Here is a 19,404-nt window from a genome sequence, read left to right as displayed (position 1 = left end):
TTAATAAAAACGATACCTTAACACCCAACCTCTCAGACTCAGTCTGATGGTTTATGAGTAGATCACAGGATAGAAAGCAGTGTGACTCACAGGTGTATTAGCATGGAATTATTAGAGGAAAACGAATCAAACATTTTAAATTTCAAAATCTCCTATTCAGCCACCTGTAGCATGATGTGTATATTGAACTGGTGTGTGCTTCAGACACTTGAGGCCAGAGATATGGGTCGAATGAGCAAGTTGTATGAAGCTACCAACCCATAAATGTCATGTGACTTGGATAGCTTGCAACTTAAACTGTGGGGAGAAAGGCCAAATTTAAGTTATTATTTTTCATCTGTTGTTGAAAACAAGACATGTTAAGGCAACTCTAACTTATTCACAGAGGGTTGAATTCTCTCTGACATACACCCAGTGCCATCCCGTTGACTTCACTCAGGTTTCATGGGGTGTATGTCCATGCTGAATTTGACTCTGTGCCTACCCTAAAATAAAAGTCGTACACCTGACCCCATAAGAATCCTCAACATCTCACCAATTTTCCATACACTTGTCTTATGAAAACAAAATAGGATGAGCCTATTTTCTCATACAGTACACTACTAATTAGCGGTAGATTTAATAAAATGTAAACATGGCATGCCATGCACATAGTATTTGCTAACATTTACATAAATGTTTTCGATGTTGTTGCTGCGGTAACTGCTAGAGTCCAGAAAGATCGGTTGTGCTTTATGCTGTACAAACCTATGGGAAATGACTGTCAACTCAAGTCACCTGAGTTTGGGTTAGAATTTTATCACAAATTTTTCATTTTAACTGTGTGTGTGTGTGTGTGTGTGTGTGTGTGTTTTACAGGTTCCTTCTGTGCTGATCCACAGACGATATGGGCTGTTACAGCTTCTGCTGAAAAGGCTTGATTTTTCTGCTCTTGCTGTACCATCCCATGCTTTTAGCTCTCGAGGCTCAATCCCGAATGTGTTGGCCATGAGATGGGGGTGTGTGTGTGTGTGTGTGTGTGTGTATTTAAATCTCTGTGCGTAAAAAAGAAACAGGAAAATTGTCAAATCTATTTAAACTGCAAAAAAATATTTCAAAGTAGAAAAAATGTAGACTGTTCAGGGTATTTTTTCCCTTCTCTTTAAAATTAGAAAAAAACCCAGCTGTCCATATTTTCAAAAAACAGGACCCTAAATCCAGATTTAGGGTCCTAAATAGGTGATTGGAATTTTCTAATTTGCTGAGCCCCGAACAGCTCCTGTTGAAATCAATGAGAACAGTTGGACACACAGCATTTTTGAAAATTACGTTATTTACTCTTACGAGCCTGACTTATGGACTTGGGAGCCATCAAGTTCCTATATTTTAAAATCTTGGCCTGTAAAAGATCTGCTGTATGTTTGTTTCCTTTCTTGTCCAAAGGCCAGATGCTCCTGCCACTGCACAGAGTGAAATAAGCAGAGAGGCAGAAAAATAGTTGGAAGGGCCCCAATTTGGAATTGAGGGGGAGGTGCCTGGCAGGAGTAAGTGAAGAGTGGGGAGAGGATGCTTCATACAGCAAGCTGCGTTAGAAGGTCTGAAATTCTCTGGCAAATAGCTGTAGCAGACTAGCCGTTAATGCTGACTAGATGAGCACTACCCTCCCCCTGACGCAGTAAGGTTTGCATGCTAGAGCTTGGCAAATAATGAAAAAAACGCTGCTAATATTGTTAATTTGTAAAATGAACTTGCTTCAGTCACGCTCACGTCCCTGTCGTATTCACTTTCTGTGAACATTCACGTGATCAAGTTTGCAGACATATTTGTTCATCTGCAGGTATTCATAGAAACCGAATGTGAAATTTGCATGTGCAGGTATTCACACCAGATGCTGATGCACACAGTCAGGGAAGAGGAACGATATCATGTGGCTTACCTGACGAGTCACAACTAAGCATCACAGCTCCAGTTTTATATATTCATGATCACTCCTGAGACTAAAATAATTTGGCCAAACACACACACTTGATCAATAACAAATAAAGTGGAGAAATCTGCACTCTGGCTGTGGGCATTCTGTTAGCAGAAAAAAAGAATGATTTGTTACACATTATTATGGTACGAATGATTTGTTACACATTATTTGCTCAACTCTCATGTGTTTTTCTTTCTGTCCACATGCGGGTAAGTACAGTATATTCCTGTTCTTTACTGAGGGACAGGATGTTAATTCTTAAAGTAAGTGAAGAACAGGCACTCAACAACATCCCTGAATAATGTGTGTGCTTTCTTTATAAGCTTGCTTCTGTTTCGTAACCTTTAAAATGTGGATTTTATGAGTGACATCATTAAAATTTATACTCCCTCTAGAATGTGATGTTCATCATTATTGCTCCACTGTGCCTCTGGATCACCTGTCTGCATTGTGATGTAGCATTCCGCAGGACTAAAATTCTGATCTCTGTTCCGCTGGTGTAAATTCAGAGTAACTTCATTATTTTCCATGAAGTTCAGTGGCTGGAACTGAGATCAGAATCTGGCTCTTTATGCTTTCAATGGAAATTTAAAAGGTTGCTATGAGTATCTATATATTTCTAGAAATGAAATATGAAGTGCCTTTTGAGCTTTGAGTATGGATATTAAGAACAAGAAACTGCCACAGAAGGCCTGTTTTCAGATGCACTATATTTCTTTGTTTTAAAATATTCTAGATTTTGTCAGGCCCAGAATCCAGGGCAGTCCTGAAACTCTTGCACCTACCACATTCACATTAATTTCCACAGGAATTTTAGGTGCTCGTGGAATGAGGTATTGGGGCCATTACATATTGTATAAAATTTCATATTACATTGAAGAGAGAATACTTAGTAAGAGACAAACCTAAATACAAAGGTTACAATTTTTTGAAATTGACTAGTGATTTTAGATGCATCAATTTGGGGTGCCCAATTTGATACACTTTTTAAAGGCACATTTAGCAGGAAGTGCTGAGCACCCATACTTAAAAAAATCAGGCTCCAGATGGACACCCTAAAAATTAAGGCACCCAAAATCACTAGTCACTTTTGAAAATATTGGCCAGATTTTGCAAAGTAAAAGGTCTTTAAAACAAATGAATTGGCAAAAGGGAGTGACTGAGCAATAGTGCATTGGGCCATTACAGTTAAGGCACAAGGCTTTTGTTGCTTCTTTGTGATGCATAAAGATAACCTCAGATTTTTTGTATATGGAAAAGTTGTTTTGCTTGTGATTTTTGCATTAGAAATATGAAGTCTTGACTTCCCCCTTTATACTAAAGGACTATCTAGTGGATTGCAGCTAGTGGAAATAGGACATCACAAGAACTCAGAACAGAACAAACCAAAGCAGGGGTCACCCAATGAAATTAATAGGCAGCAGGTGTAAAGCAGACATAAGGAAGTACTTTTTCACACAGTCAACCTATGAAACTCCTTGCTAGAGGATGTTGTGAAGGCCATAAGTATAACTGGGTTCAAAAAAGAATAAAATAAGCTCATGGGGAATAGGTTTATCAATGGATATTAGCAAGTTGGTCACTAAGGCAACCCCATACTCTGGGTGTCCCTAAACTTCAATTGCCAGAGGCTGGGGCCAGAAGACAGGGGATGGATCACTCAATAAATTGCCCTGTTCTGTTCATTCCCTCCGAAGCATCTGGCACCAGCCACTGTTGGAAGATAGGATACTGAGCTAGATGGACCATTGGTCTGACCCAGTATGGACATTCTTATGTAACATGAGCTATGGTTTCCCAGCTTTCATTCAGAGAAGATGTGTAGTTGACATAAAAAAAGAAGTCCATTTTGTCAAAAACCCAATTTCCCATTAAAAAAAAGCTTAGAAAGAAAATTCTCAGCCAGCCATATTTAAAGCACCCAGGATTGCTGACATGTTGTCTAAAGTTCTCCCTGTTGCTATCACTGGTGAAGCCTGCTATGGAGTTTTGGCAAATATTTCCTTTTTGCAGAGTTAATATACCCTCTCCTCCAATTGAGGAAAGAATATTTAGTAAGAGACAAATCTAAACACAAAGATTAAGATTAAGCTGAGAAAGCAGCTGATCCAGGTTTCACCAATCCAGTAGTTTCTCAGTCTTTTAGTAAAACCAGGAAACAGTCTGTCAGAAATGCAGAAAGGCATGCCTATGTAATCATGCGTTAAATATTCATGTCTTTTAAAGGTTCATGATCCTTGAATGTAAATTGAACCTTATAAGTCTTGCCTTGTTCCTGTGTGATCCTTGCACTGTTACTGGTATGAGATTCCTGATATCAGGATACTTTTTTTTAAAGTTACCAAAGCTGCTTTTATACATAATAAAAGATCAGTAAACCATAAGAAAAAAAACATTGTCCCCCTTGGCAGTTCACCCTAAGAAAACAGAGCCTGGGAGGAATTAATTGTACAGATGTCTGAAAGCTGTGTGTGTTACTGTCAAGGTGCCAATCTAGAATGCATAGTTGTGACAGCATCTTATGTGGTCATAATAGAACATTTAAGGGGTAATGGCTGATAGGGATGGAATTTCCTAGAAATTTTACTGACTGGCTTAATGGAGTTATTTGCTTCAGACTCTTAGCTGGTCATTGAATAATAGGAAGTGCTGCTTGACCTGGAGATCGTTGCTATTGTAAACTCAGGAAGTATTAACGTGTAAAGGGGAAATAAAATAATTACTACCTTAAGTGTGGAAAAGTTAAAAGTTTGTCTGCATATTGCTTTGGATATCGTGTTTATAATAATAATCCTAAGAGTAGAAGGGCTGGCTCCAGCAACCCTTGCTCCTGTGAATTATCCTTGCTCATGCAGTAGTGTGCTGTTATTTTCAGTGAGACATCTCATGTGAGGAAAGGCTGCAAGGTCAGAGCTCAGTAGCATAGTAACAAACAGGAAAGTAGGACAGCATCTCAATTTTCTGTTTTGATTTATGGCATAAAGTATTCTTTGGAGAAATTTAATGTCTTAACCTGCAGCTATACCCGAGTAAGTGAAGTGCAAGAAATATTCCATATTGTCAAATTTGTCCTATTGTTCTGCAGTCAACGACAAAAATCAAGATTCCCTCTCTGCTCCTACCTCCAAAGTATTCATTCTCTCAGCAATTACTTATATACTAAATTCCAACCTGGATTAGAAATGTTTCCAAAATAGGCAGTAACCTAAATGGTTTTTGTAGGCACTTTTAACAGCACAGTGTTTTTAGTGTAGAAATGGGGACACTACTTATTACAAAGACCTAGATTCTGCCATTCTTAGTAAAGTCAAATAGTACCTTTCTCTTGGGTAGTCCTCTTTTCATCAATGTGACCATTCATTGAGTAAGGTAATGCACAACATGAGCAAGAGGGGCAAAATTTTAACAGTTGTTTTATGCCATTTATACTTACTGAAATATATGTTTGGAATTCCCTCTTATAATGGGAAAAATGAGAGGGAGACGAGGTGGGAAAGGGGCATTGAAGCAGATTAAAGAAGGGTGATTTCAGGTTTTGAAACAGGTTAACGCTTTCCAAATTAGGGGAATATGAAATTGAAAGTGAAGGGCACACTCCTTGTTGGGGGAAAGCTTTAGAGTGGTCCTAATGCAGAATCTCATTAAAGCAACTGTCAGGACTCCTCTATTTTACCATCACCTCCCCAGTCTGTAAGAAGCAACTGTCATTTTGAGTGAGAGTACTGCCAAAGAGGCATTTACAAATAAATGAAAAATGTCACAATTGATTTTGCTCCTTCCAGAGGACTGTGTCAGCTTTGTCACAAACTGTCTTTGTTATTCTGTTTCAGATTTCTCAGCTGGACATTGGAAATAGCTTTTGATGGTTCTGGGCTTCTTTCATGTGACCCAGGGTAAGACCTCAGTCTGTGACCTTTCATTAATATTTGTGCAACAGTTTGGGCCATTGGTAAAGAGTGTGTTATTTCCTCCTCTTTGAGCATCCAACAGGCAAGATTGCCAATGTGTGCAAATCAGAAATGTAGGAAGTCGTACGCATTTGAAAATGTTACCAAAATAAATTGTTTCTTCCCTGCAGAAATATGTATCAATGTGATGATTATTTAGAGGAATATATATTGAAACAACATGCTATTCATATAAAAGGCACATGGCTATACTTTTTCTTTGTTACCAAGGAACTTAAAGCCATATTCCTAAATTGTTAACATTCTTTCCCTCAGATGTTGCATATTATGCCTAATTCTTTTACAGTGCACTTTTCTGTAAGACATTTTTGCTGTGCATATCCTTGCTTGTAAATATCCGAGAATGAGCAAGTTCTTATTCTTCCTTATGTGTTCTGGCTAGATAAGTAGGCTAGTGGGGTATTATCGATTTAAAAAGGCTTTTATTGGAAAAGTCTGAATAACGTAAGAATGCAAATCCTTCCTGGAACTCGAGTTTGAAGAATTATTGGAAACAGTCCTCTGGAGTCTCTGGACCACCATTGTCATTTCAATGAAGCTAATATCTAAGTAGTTATTTTGCTCTTTGCACTTTACTTTGTGCTTTTAGGAATCAAAAGTACAGAATGCATTTTGCTAAAATTACTATGCCAGGACAACCTCAACTGAAATTCTGCTAATGATTCTTTCTATAGATATTGTATATGGGCTCATAATGCTAGAGCTTAAATGTAACCTTACCTGGTGACATGTGTTTTCTAGCTTTATGCATTTTCTGTATGTGTTTAGTGTTCTGATGGTGAAGTGCAATGGAAATCATGTATAGTAGCTACAGTTTGTAACAAACCGTAATACCAAGAGGAAGTAGGGTGACCAGACAGCAAGTCAGAAAAATTGGGATGGGGGTGGGGGGAAATAGGAGCCTATATAAGAAAAAGCCCCAAATATTGGGACTGTCCCTATATAATCGGGACATCTGGTCACTCTAAGAGCAAGATTTATGACTGTATTCCCAATGACTTTCAAGTGCTAAGCAAAAAACCAACAGCAAGTGTTTGTAGCATTGGATTATAAAAAGTTTCCTGTTAATATATCTATATCTACTGCATCTATTTTGAAAGTTTACCTCCAACAAAGACGTGTGTGTGTGTGTGTGTGTGTGTGTGTGTGTGTGTGTGAGAGAGAGAGCATCATCCACAGAATATATATTTTTTTAGAAGGATGGCGTCAAGAGAAAAGTAACTTCATCTGAAATTTCCCCCTTATTACCAAGAACACCCTATTAAAATGGAAAGAATTTTAGGTCCCAGTCATCCTTTTTTGTACATCTAGAACTCCTACGGAGTCCAGTGGGAGACTGGATTATACAAGGTAAACATAATCAGGCTTCTGATTTGCTATTTGATTTTCATGCTGGTGTGTTTACTTCCTGTACTTCATTCACCTTGGTCAGTGAAAATAACTTGGTTAGTTTCGATTTTGTTAATAAAAGCAGTAAAATGCTACTGTTTCTGAAATGCCACATTTGTACATGAATAACTGTCAGTCCTGTTTGTTTAAACTCGGGAAAGACCCAAGCTGTCCCTTCCTAATTAAGCTTTGACACAAAAGCATCAATTTCACAGTTAGTTTCAGTTTCCCGTTCCCATATACTTGCACAGTGGTGCTGTGTTTGGTTTCTCACAGACCCAGGGAATTACGTTAAAAAGAAACACGTTTTGGTTAATTAAAATTAAGTACCTAAAACAGATTTGAAAATATTTATATTTAAAACAATTTTTGTAACTTCCTCTTTTTTGATTCAAGTACTTAACAGTTTAAAACTGTTTTCTTGGACAGACGCCCTGGGCTGAGTGCTCAGTACGTCCTTGAGACCGGAGTCTCCAAGGGAGTCATGGTATGATGCAGTGAGCTACTTACCGTTACTTTCAGTACCTGTAAATTAGGAGAAAATCTGAGATGTGAAGCAGGACTAAGGACTGAAAAGATCTCTCCCAGTGCAAAGACTGATGAAATAGTAATAATCAGACATTGTAAGGTTGATGCACTGATATAATGAATCAAACTCTCTTTCTCTATATATGTACACCCTGATATAATGAATCAGTCTACAGTACCTAAGAAAATTGGGGGGGGGGGGGGGGGGAGAAGATGAAAATACCATAATGTACAACACTGTCAATTGCAAACCCGAGAAAACATTTGACTTTTAACGTTACAGTAAAATGTTTTTTATGCAAATAGAAATAGAGAAACATAAAAATGTGAGCAAGTATTGCTCAAAGAAATCTAGGCAATTCTTCTGTAGTGTCCTGAATGATAGAAAGATCATGGCAAACTATGATCTGGCAAATGGGCAGCAGCTCAAACTTTGATATGTGAGTCTCCTAATAAAGTAGTCATATTTAGCATCACAATATTACCTGGAATTATACTGAAATTGAATTGTCCCAGCCAGTCAGAATGAAGGGGGAGAGCTGTAATGAACTGTTGCATATAACTCCATGGGTTTCCCCTCCCAACCATATGTGCAATTCTCTGAGCTGCAGTTGGTTGTACATAGATAATGTAGTTATTTCTCAATAACAGCATTGTGCAGTTCGAGGAACTTGTGATTAGTTGGTGACCATCACTAGTATGAACTAGTCACTTAACGTGATCACTGTGGACTAAGTTCTGACTTGTACTATGCAAGGGTAAGGGATTCAGAGGGAAAAAGAATTCCCTTAATATCTCTATACTGGCTACCCAGACCCAGGAGTAATAAGACTAGTCTCTCCCTTGGCCCTCCATGAAGTAGGTAGGCAGGGCATGAACCAGGAAAGACAAGGTGAAAGAGGCTTGGCTCTACCAACCCCTCACTGGCCAGTGTGGCTGAGCCAGTGTGTAGGGAATAGTAATTTATTGCTAATGTAGCCCATCAGTAAGTAACTACCTGCCAGGAGCAAGAAGGGAGATGAGAGGAAATTGTGACTCAGAGCTATGTCTTTGATTTAGGGTTTTCTGAGCCCATTCCTGGCATGGTGTAACTTACAAGCACCCACTTTGCACAGGGTGTGTCCAAAGTCACAATCTAGCCCTGTCTGGTTATTTTTCAGTAATTGTACTGTGGCTGTGCAGTGTGTATGCTATATGTGGCTATTCTTACTGGCTGCTAAAATTCCTTTATTCTGACTGGCTCTTGTAATCAGAATATCCAGGCTGTTTGCCAGCAGCGAAATATGTTCAGATTTTTCTTAGAGTGAAGAAAAAAAATCCTAAAAGCTGTGAAAGTGGATCTGTCCAAGCTCTGAAAAGGAAACTGTTTAAAAAAAACAAAAAGTTAAATTCTTCGACTTATCTTACTCCTTTTTATCTGTCTCCTCTTTCTGTCTCTAAAACTCAACAGGGTTTTTTTCCCTGTGAGAATTACTGGAATATGTGTCATTCCCATTTGTCTTCCCAGTCTTTTTATCCTAATTCACAGATGCTATGTAAATACAAAAATAATAATAATAAAAAAATACAGCTGTTCTGGGAATAAGAGGTTGCTTCACAGTAGGAAAAGAAAGGAACTGGAGAAGGGAAATAAGAGAGAAGAAGCTGGAAAGGGGGAAGATGAGGATGTGACACTGGCAGACCATGTGCCAGCTCTTGCCAAGGCTTTAGGCCTCAGCTGAGCACTGACAAATTTGTTGCTGGAAACCAGTCCAGCTCACCTGTGTGTTAGCATGGTTAACATGGGTATTGGACTTATAACAATGTGTTTAGACTTTATGAAATGCCTGTAAATTGCTACATGTATTAATCCTACTTGTAATGTCTGTATCCCATGCTATAAGGTAATGCTGAAGTGTTTGTGCTATAGCTGTAAAATGTTTGTTCTGAACTTTGTAGCTCGCCAAACAAGGAAAAACTGTACCTTGTGCAAAATGCTAAATCCCTATGAAAGATATTACCTCTTGCACATCAGGAGGGATTATCAAAACTAAATGGGCCATTGTGGGACATCACAGTACAAAGATTTTGCTAATTGCCCCTGTACACCCGTGAAGAGGCTACCTGCAAAAGGGCTCGTCCCATCAGTGTGAATGTTGGAAGAAGGAAATAAAGATACCAGACAAGAAACTTTTTCATCTCTCTTTTACTGTTTAGACTCTGACAGGGCTGCAGCTACAGAACAGAAGCGAAGCTTTCCAGGGTCAACCTGGGTTAGCCCTAAAAGACATTCAGTGCTGACAGATTATTACAACTCTGTCATTTTATGGAACCATAGACTGTAACTTGTGTATATATATTTGCCTGCTTTAACCTGTAAATAACTCTCTCATTTCTTTTTTCCTACTTAATAAATCTTTAGTTAGTTTACTATAGGATTGGCTACAAGCATTGTCTTTGGTGTGAGATCTAATAAGGTACCAATTGACCTAGGGTAAGTGACTGATCCCTTGGGACTGGGAGTAATCTGAATTTTGGCGTGAGTTTTGTTGTAAGTGACCCATCTGTTACATAATCCATCTTGCCTGGGTGGCAAGATAGACTGGAATGTGCAAGGGGACTGTCTGTGACTCCATGGTAAGACTGATACAGTGCTTTGGGAGTTCACACTTGTTGCTGGGTTGGTGAAATCTATAGAACATATAACCAGTTTGGGGTTTCCATCCTGCTTTTTGACACTCTGCCCTGAGGTTGGCACTCACAGTCGTGAACCACTCCAGACAGTGTGACAGAGGAGATGGGGAAGGAAGAGCCAGAAGGATATAACTTTTACTTTAGGGCTGGTTCATGATCCTGTTTGTTTGTGGTTTTTCTCCCCTTCATTTAAAATGGCAATATTGAATTAAAATTCCTGACTGTTAATAAGACCTTGAGGGTCATTTCGGTTAAAATAAGGCCGATTCTGCCACTCTCATTCACGGGGAGTAGAATCTTGGTCCATGAATGACCTTTGACTTCAGTGGGACCACCCATGAAATAGGGTATTGTTCAACGTGAAATAAGGGTATCGGAATCTAGCCCTTAGTAATAGCCATATATATTTCAGCGTAAATAACTCCTTGGCATTCACATATAAAATTCATTGCCTATAGCCACCTTGAATCCATTTGGTCTCGGAAGCAATTAAAAATTAAACAGGACTTATCCTCAAGATACTGTTATAATTACTTGCTTCATCCAACCAGCTTTGTCCTTTGTATCTACCAGAAACTTTTGTATAGATGCTTTTATCAGTAACATCACTTCAAGTGTTGTAGCAATATTCATATTAGGGCACTTAAACAGAAGCTCTCCATAAAGCATACCCTCAGCAGCACTTACAGACATTTTCCAGTTACTTCTCTGTGTGGTTGAATGAGCTGAGTTCAGGTAATTTGCATTTCAAAGAGTAACCAGGTGAAATGGGTCTTCATTCTTCATTGTGAGGTGGTCGGGTCCAAGTCCGTGAATTGTTCTAGGGTTGTGAGTGGGAAAGGGGAACTTGCTAAATCACTTGGTTAGTTGATCACCATGTCATTATTGCCTCAAGTTACTGCACATTTAATAATATCCAAACAGATTAGCCATCAAAAAACAAACTGTGAAGCAACTTTAATGGAGAAACGTTTGGTTTATTTTCTTAAAAACTGAAGATTAAAGGGTAAAGGGTGGCGGTGCTATCACACTGGCTCTTAGGTGCTAATACAAGCTTTGACTTAATAAGGCCAAAATAAATAGTGACTCGAACTGGGAGGTGGAGGGACTTATCTGTGGTGAATACATTCCCCTGATGGTCATATTAGCAGGATAATCTAGAGAGGTGTAAGTGGAAGCATTAGTGGCACAGCTATAGCACTGCATCTCTGCTTCTGTAGCATCTGTCGTGTAGACGTGTCCTTAGAATCTTAGATTGTAATCTCTTTGGGACAGGGACTTCCTTTGGACGTGGACAGCATTCAGCTCTATGGACACTGTTAACCAATTAGGCCCCCTAGGCACCGTAACAATACAAATAATTAGGCTGGGGTTTTCAGAGGAGCTCAGATTTCACTATTTTTCACTGGATTTGGGTGTGGAACGCCCTTAAGCCTTGTCTATGTGGTAAATGCAACCGAAATAACTAAATGGGCTGTAATTCACATCTTCCATTATTTCGGTTCAAGTTTGTATGTGGATGCTCTCATTTTGGAATAAGAGTGCCCTATTTTGAGAGACTGTAATTGAGTAGACTAGGGAATGGTTTTGAAATGGAGCACGCTTATTCCAAAATAAGAATGTCCACACAGAGACTTGAACTGCTATAAAAAAAGGCATGAATTGCAATTGATTTAGTTATTTTAGCTCCATTTATTACACCAACCCTTATGCTGCTTTGAAAATCTCAGTGCAAATTAAAAATGGCTGAGCGCCACTCGTCTTCCCCCCTCCCGCTAAAAATGGGGTGACATCTTGGCCCCACTGAAGTCAATGGCAAAACTCCCATAAATAGTACTCATTGTGCTCCATTACTTTGGGAAAGGACTCGGATTAAGTTCTCTAATTTAGTATGTAGATGTAATTAAGATTTTACCACCTGTAAAAACTTGAATTGCAAAAGGTAAAGGAAGATTGTGGTGGCTTAACGTGTCATACTAAAATGGTACATAAGGCAAACAACATTTTGCAAATATAAATGTGATGATATTTTAAAGTTGTATCTCTCTATTTCTGCAGGGCATAATAAGTAATTAAAGAGGACCATAACATAATCCTTTAGTATTGCATATTAATTCCAGAGAGGAATGAATTAATCTTTTCTGACTTCATAGTAATTTACAGCTCACCATGGTAATACTGTAGGGCTATAAAATAATCCTGTAGAACAACATATAGGTTTTCTAGATGGCATATTTAAGTAATAAAACTCCTGAGGGCTGTGATGATTTGGTTGAAGCAAACTGGAAGTGAAAGTATTTGTTTTAGAATTTAAAATTGACAAAAAATGTTGTGTATTTTTGCCTTAAAGGAAATACAAGGAAAATACACTTTTGCTCAATGATGATTGAAGAGTACTAGAGACTCTGTGCCAAGACAAAAAATATATTTTTCATGACAGATGGTTGTGAGTTTTGGCAGCCACTGTAAACTAATATAACTATATAGTCCTACAAGGAAAATCATTTTTCAAAGAAAACGTTTAGATTAACAAAAGCAAAGGGCCACGTGTCTGTGTCCAGAGCAGGATGAAGATCTAAATACATCTATCTTGACTAAACAATATAAAGATGGCTTGATATTTTAAATGGAAAAACAGGACAACAGTCTGGGATTTGGAGTAGAGAGTATTTTGGTGTGGGAGAGGGATCTGGGCATGGAAGGATTTTGACAACATTTGAGGGAAAGAAACTAGAGGGTTTGATTCTCTTTCTTCCACCTCAACCAAACAGTCCCTTTCTTGATTAGAATAAAAAGATCATGTTAAAATAATGGACAAATGGAAACACTGAAGCACCCGATCTCCCTCTGGACTCACCTGTTCCAGTCCTGCCCAGAGTCAGAGTGAGTTTCTGCTTCAAAGTAGAGTGGGCTTTACATGTAGATAAGTTCTGGCAGAGGTTTGGGGAGATGTCATTGAGGATATGTCTGCATAGCAGCTAGACACCCGGGGCTGGGCTGTGTCAACCAACTCAGGTTTGTGGGGCTCAGGCTTATGGGGCTTTTTCATTGCTGTGTAGACTTTCATGCTGGCACCTGGGTTCTAGGACCCTGTGAGGTGGCAGGTTCCCAGAGCTTGGGCTCCACCCTGAACCTGGAAATCTACATAGCAATGAAATAGCCTCTCATCCCAAGCCCTGTGAGTCCAAGTCGGCTGGCACAGGCCAACTGCAGGTTTGTCTTTGCTGTGTAGACATATCCAGAGAGGCCTAAGGCGGTTAGGATGGTGTCAACTTGAGAAAGGCCTGAGGAGGAACAGTCCTTAAGGCACATATGCACTCAGCCTGCCTGCTTTCCGTTTCACCTGCTCCATTCTGTTTCACCTGCTCCATTGGACACTTTCTTTAGGTGGCCAATCTGCTGAGTTCCAACAAAACTGGACAAAGTGGATGGGAACACAGACATTCCTGTTTTTTACGAATTTATCTTATGTTAACTATCTGTAAATATTTACAGGAGAGAGACTCCAAGAAGGGGGAGGAGTGGTTTTAGGCTGCCAGATTTATTACACAATGCAAAAAGAAGATGGTTTGTTGGAAACTCTCTTGCACAATTATGGTACTTACAGCACACAGAAATATTGTATTATCAAGCTATGGGTTTTTCTTGGTCTCTTAGCAAATCCATAGGTGAGATTTACCTTGCTGTTCAGGGGCTGAAGAACCAAGCTTGTAAATTCCTATGCGGCCTCTAGTATTTGTAATTTTCTTTGTGAATGATACAACTAGTGTAGTGACTCTTTCCGTATTTTCCCTCTAAAATCCTTGCTGATTGTTAGATTCTCCTTCATGGGGTAGATGTGGCTCATTTGGATTAACGGTTCCAGGCCTAATTTATATGTAGCGTTTGTCCAGGAACGTTGTGGACTGATGTCTGGGCAGCAATGAAAGGATTGCTTTATAGTGAACTTTTTTGCAGAGCCAGCAGAGAGAGAGTATAAAAATCATAATTCCCCACCCGCCTTTTTTAGCCTCTCCGAGGGCTTGTCTACGCTCAAAATGCGTCAGCAGCACTGTTGTAGCACTTCAGTGAAGTTGCTGCCTATACCAGCCAGAGGGCTTCTCCTGTTGGCATTGCTGTTTCACCTCCCTGAGAAGCGGTAACTAGGTCAACAGGAGCCCCTCCTCCCCTGCACTGCCCCTCTTAAATCGAGGCAAGCGCTCCTGGTGAGTACGTGCACTGCTGGCAGAAGAAGGGTAGTGTGGCAATGAAAAACTGCAGTAATTACTGAGGTGGCTGTAAGTCAGCCTAACAAACATTGACTTAATTGTGTAGTGTAGACTTGGCCGAGGTATTAAAAGGCTGTTGTGCTAATGTATCCTAGTGGGACCTGCTCTAGGGTTCAAAGGGAGTTCAGTTTCAGGACACATTTACTCCTAGGTGTCTAGGAAGTCTGGCAACAAACATACCAGTTGCAGTAGTGTATTTTATGATGCGGTCACTAGGAACCGGACTGAGACCAGCAATTTATTTCTCATATAATGCTGAATGACCATTAGACAGTGTAATGAGTCATTACTAATGAGTTTCATTTACTACTCGCCTGGGCCAGTGAAAGGGTCTTTTTAATCCCATTTCCAGTCACCTGGACCGCCAACTCCCCTGTGTTATACTAATATTTTTAGCTGGTCCAGAGTGATTCTACTAAAGTGAGAGAACTGAATTGTTAATGAGTCCTTTAAAATTTCACTTAATCAAATAAGGTTTCCTCCCAGAAGGGTAAACTGGAAGTTGAGTGCCATCATAAAATCCTGGTGTAATTTGGTATGTGTAATTGCCTTGCTTATTGTGTCAAACTGATTTAAGATTCATCCTAACTCCCTGTATCTTTTTTTTTTTTTTTTTAATTTGCTTAGTACATTTTGGAAGCCAGATCAGTGGAGACTCTAATGTGTAGCAGGAGAAAAGCTGCCCTTTTCTTTTTTTAAAAAATCCTTAACTCCCTGCCTTGTCAAACTTTATTCTCCTCTGTTTCACACAGAACATTGAAACCTGCTATGGATTGGAAAGGTTAGTTATTCCCTTGACTGTTACACAGGATATGACTCGGAAAGCCAAACCGTGTATCCAGCAAATGTGCACAGTAGGCTTGATCCCGCTCGCTGCAATGTTTTCCGCTGAGTTCAAGGGGAGCAGGATCAGATCCTGTATAGCATAGGCGCTGACTTCCCCTCTTTCCCCTGGGTGCTCAACCCCCCCGTCCCGCCCCCACTCCTTCCATGAGGCCCCGCCCCTGCCCACCCGTTCCCCATCCCCATTCCAACCCCTTCCCCAAAGTCCCCACCCCAACTCCGCCCCCTCCCTGCCAATATTCCAACTCCTTCCCCAAATCCCTGCCCCGGCCCTTCCTCTTCCCCACCTCGTCCCCTGAACGTGCCATGTTCGCGCTCCTCCCTCCCTCCAAGAGTACGCTAACGCTGCCAAACAGCTGTTTGTTGGAGGCCAGGGGGGAGGCGCTGGGAGGTAGGCGGAGGAGTGGGGACGCAGCACGTTCAGGGGAATAGGTGGGGCAGGGGGAGAGGGGAGCTTGGCTGCTGGTGGGTGCAGAGCACCCACTAATTTTTCCCCATGGGTGCTCCAGCCCCGGAGCACCCAAGCAGTTGGCGCCTATGCTGTATAGTATGGCGTGTGGTCTTGCCCTCAGACTGACACACCTCGTCTATAATCCCACATGGCATAACATTCAGCCTTCTGCTTCAAGCAATATAGGACAATCAATATTTGCACTGTTAATTGACAAATGACAAATGCCAATGGGCAATGTGCAAGAACAAGTCCGTGTATTTGTGACTGTTGAGTAGTTTTTGTTTTTTTCTGATATTAATTTCGAGGACTAAAGGCAAGCATAGAGAAAGAAGATAAATAAATGTTTGTGCTTGGTCTGTAGTTTGGAAAAATCACAACATTTAGCAGTCTAAAGTCTCACAAGGAAAAAGACAGAGCCCGACAATCTTCATTTTTGCCTCCTGCTGTCTCTTTCACATGGAAGAAATGGAGAAGGAATTGAAGGGAAAAATGGAAGTGAGGTTTTTTTTATTGTTATTCATCAAATGCTGTGTCTTTTAAAGTTAGACTAGTGTTTCTTTCAGAGTACTCCTCTCACTTTCACAGAGGTGAATGCATTTCCAGCTGGAGATGGGAGTACATATATTTATTTTGGGCAACTGAAACTCTAGTGATAATTTGCTGTTTGAAAAGTGGGAGACTGGGAAGGGGGAAGTAGCCATCAACTTCAGATCTAGTTCATAACACCTGTTACCCAAAAACTTCTCAGAGATTTTTTACCCCCGGGGTCTTTAAACTGTTTGTCAAGGCAACTGCACCTGTGTTCCCCCTCTATGGTCTAGCAAAGACACCCACTCTTAGGCTTCTGCTCCCCAGCCATTGCTTCTCTTGGGCAGAGAAATATGTCTTTCTCCCTCCTGACTGTGGTATTTCCAGGCTGCACAGACCCTGCCTGCAGTGTGAATTCTGCACCATGTCCAATAGCCTAAATAGGCCTGTTTTACTTTTCTCCTCTGAGATAGTAATTGTCACAGTTAAGTTAGCACACAGCTCTTTCTAAGCAAGCATATTTATTCTGAAGGTAAAAGCATTACAGAGAAAACATATTAAAATAATAGCAGAACCTACTCCCATGCTAACAAGGTTCCCAAGGATCACCTCAGCTCCCCTAACGGCTTTGGCTGGTGATCAGTCCTTCAAACCCCACCAAGGGGGTTTTCTGTCGTTACAAGTTCATAACTCCTTTGGCTCAGAAAAAAGAACCCTCCTGAGTCAGAGAGTTATTCCTTTATTCTGTTTGGGCCTTTTGATCCTGGGAGAAGGTAATTTGTAGACAAAGTTCCCCTCCTCAGGGCAAAGCTTCAAAAGATCAGGTTCAGAGGTGGGTATTTGCATTTCCCTCCTCCCCTGTATTTTCGAGGAAAACTAGTCATTTTTCTAACTAACAATTCATTCTTCGCTTAACCCATTGTTTAAAAGAGTCCTTTGAAGCACATAATGCTTCCCGAGGTTTACTTTAGCTATGTCAGTTATGTCTCCTAAACAAGTCACATACAATCCCATCATAACACAAACATTTAATCCCACAATAACACAAATATTTTCCTTTTAATTCAATGAGCTCCTGAGATATGAAACTTAATTTAAAAGGTTTAACTTAATTCAGTAAGGTTTGTCCAGGATATTGCTGGAAATCACCATCTCTGTCACACTATTCATCCATTACTTACTATGTCATTCATAATCAACCCCTGAGAGAGAATTCTATTATCATTTATTATTAATTTGTATTACCAGAGCTCCTGGAGGCCCCAGTCATGATCAGGACTCCATTGTTCTAGGAGCTGTACAATGGCAAAGTAAATGACTGTCCCTGCCCAAAAGATCTCACAATCTAATTTAAATTATTAAGTGTAGGAAAAGAGTTCACAATTAGCCTTCCTCTGCAGAGTTGCGCACAGGTCACTTGCTGGTTTGAACTACAGTAAATGGTAGATTCTCTGGAACTTGAGGTCTTTAAATATTGGTTTGAGGATTTCAGTAACTCAGCCAGAGGTTATGGATCTACTTACTACATGTGTGGGTGAGTTTGGTTCTGTGATTTGCAATGTGCAGGAGGTCAGGCTCGGTGATCACGATGGTCCCTTCTGGCCTTAAAATCTGTGAAATATATACATACTTATGGTGTTTTATATCTGTGTATTTAAACATTCACTCTTATACAATATATTGTTTTTCCAAATATAAAGCAATCTTATTGTTGTATTTGGCTGTTGTAGCAGATCTGATTAAGACTTCTGCTTCTTTCTCAGAAGGAATTTTGCCACTGATTTTAATAGCATCAGGCCCGTAGACTGGTTTAGCAGGAAAGGAATTAAGAAATGATCAGCAATAGCTTGACCAATTAATAAATTGCATTCCAAGCAGTGTAGTTAATGAACTTTTTAAAATTGTGTTTTATGAGATGTTGCTACAACGCTGTCATTTTCTAGGATTACTATTAAAACATCGTACTTGTGTTTTGTACAAATAAACCATCCTGGCCACAGGCAAGACAGTGGCAAAACTTCCGTGGATTTCAGCGGGCCCATGATTTGTTCCAATGAGATTTTTTTATATATGTAAATATACAGTGCTGCCCAAAGCAAAATATTTCACAATCCTCGTATGAACATTTTAATTACTTTACTTCTCAGTGCATCAAGGAAGAGAGCTCATATCCACTGAAGCAAATATTTTGCACCTGCTTTTATTTTCACAAAACTTAATTGTACCAGTATCAACATACTTTCAGAAAACCATAACCAAAAATGATGGCCCAATTTGTAAAAATCTACATAATAGGAAGACAAAATCTCCATTAGAAGAACTATAAGCTTTCAGCGTCAAGAGTTAGGCTATCTAAGGCTTGCAAAAAACTGAATACGGGCCTCATGACTAAATCTATTGTTCAGACCATTTTCTATCATGAAAAGATAGGCAAATAGGGCATTCATGGGCAAACTGCTCCAGCAGCACTTAGAAGCCTCTTTCTACAACCTCTACATGGTACTACAATTGCCAGTATTTATTGGAGGTATGGGATGACCCGGGTAATTATAGGCCTGTCAGTCTGACATCTATCCCAGGCAAGTTAATGGCGTGACTGATATGGGACTCCATTAATAAAGAAGGGTAACATAACAAATGCCAGTCAACTTGGCCTTATGGAAAATAGATCTTGTCAAACTAACGTGATATCTTCTTTTGATGAGATTGCAAGTTTGGTTGACAGAGATAATAGTGTTGACATTATATACTTAGACCTTCTCTAAGATGTTTGATGTGGTACCTCACAACATGTTGATT

At 39.9% G+C, this 19,404-nt stretch overlaps 1 protein-coding gene across 1 annotated transcript in view; it reads left to right on the top strand.

The window, feature by feature from the left end:
* NAALADL2 (N-acetylated alpha-linked acidic dipeptidase like 2) overlaps positions 1–19,404 on the top strand; it is an 891,836-nt gene that overhangs the window by 45,914 nt on the left and 826,518 nt on the right. The window contains exon 2 of the mRNA XM_074963548.1: positions 5,785–5,847. The gene's annotated coding sequence lies outside the window, so the exon portion shown is untranslated. The remainder of the gene's footprint in view (positions 1–5,784; positions 5,848–19,404) is intronic.

This window comes from Natator depressus, chromosome 9 (assembly GCF_965152275.1).
Source record: "Natator depressus isolate rNatDep1 chromosome 9, rNatDep2.hap1, whole genome shotgun sequence".
NCBI classification, from domain to species: Eukaryota; Metazoa; Chordata; order Testudines; family Cheloniidae; genus Natator; species Natator depressus.
This window is presented reverse-complemented; position numbering and strand designations above follow the sequence as displayed.